Genomic DNA, 1,177 nt, shown 5'->3' with positions numbered 1-1,177 from the left:
TCCTCCAGCACCTGAGCCTGCCTCTCCCCAGGGCCTTCTCACTCACAGGGGAACACCAGGGCAGTCTCCTCCTGCCCCTGCATCCTCCTCCCCTGCTGTGCGCACCCAGCCACACAGGGACTTGCAGGAGGCTCTTCCCAGGCTCGGAGTCTCCTCACAGGCAGCTCTTCTCTCATGCCTGCCTGGCAGGGCTCTGAGGGGAAGGGAGGAAGAACAGGACACAGTGCAGCACTCTGTGCAGCCTCAGTTGCTACATCTGCAGGGCTCTGCCAGGGGCTGTCGGAGGGGCGGCTGTGGGAAGATCCTTTTCCTGGTCTCCAGCTGGTCTCTCACCCCCATCTTTGTTCTTCTCCCCAGGAAAATTGCTCCCCTGTTTTAACCAAGCCTCTCAGCCAGTTCCAGGCCAGGGCTCTTCCCCGGTTTTTGCTAACTTCTCTCACTCAAACCCTGCTGGGCTTACATCACCCCTCCCACCTCCAAGAGGGCTACCTCCAAAACAGCTTCACTCGTCATCAGGGCATAAAGTACCTCTACTGGGACAAACTCTGTCTCCCCACACTCTGTCCCTCTGCAGATCAGCCCTTTGTATCCCTTCAGGTGGGTCCATTTTTAATACTGCTACATATGTAAATGTAGTTTTGCCATTTTATGTACTTAGGTGTCCCAGTCTGTTTCCAACTAAAATATTTCTTTAGGTCTACTCTGGCCACTTTTAGATACCAGTGTTAGTAATTTAAAACTAAAGTGTTTCATTACTCTCTTGATTAGCTAACCCTTTCAGGTAAGCTTTTATTCCCAGCTGTACAGAGATGGCAACTGAAAAATACAGTCCCTTCTGCCAAGATCTGCAGATCTCTCACCACAGAGCACAATCTCATCAAGCAGATATCCCTGGACCCTATCACTGCCAGCTGGACTGCCACAGGTGCTGGAAGGAACTGTATTTGTCTGCTGTCTCTGAAACATTTCTACCTTGAGTACATATTGGCTCCTTTAATCCCATTTTTCTGAGATTCTCTGCTCTTACAGGTACTGGTAAATCATGCTTTTCTCAGATATTATTTTGTCTCCTCAACATGCAATACCATCTTTTCTAAATAACTGACATCCCTTCACATTAATCCCCAATTATTTACACAGCGGCTGTTTATAAATGTTACATTTTTCTAGGTTTAAT

This window comes from Gavialis gangeticus, unplaced genomic scaffold (genome assembly GCF_001723915.1).
Source record: "Gavialis gangeticus isolate Ggan-Ray unplaced genomic scaffold, GavGan_comp1, whole genome shotgun sequence".
NCBI classification, from domain to species: Eukaryota; Metazoa; Chordata; order Crocodylia; family Gavialidae; genus Gavialis; species Gavialis gangeticus.
Note: the sequence above shows the minus strand (reverse complement) of the source record.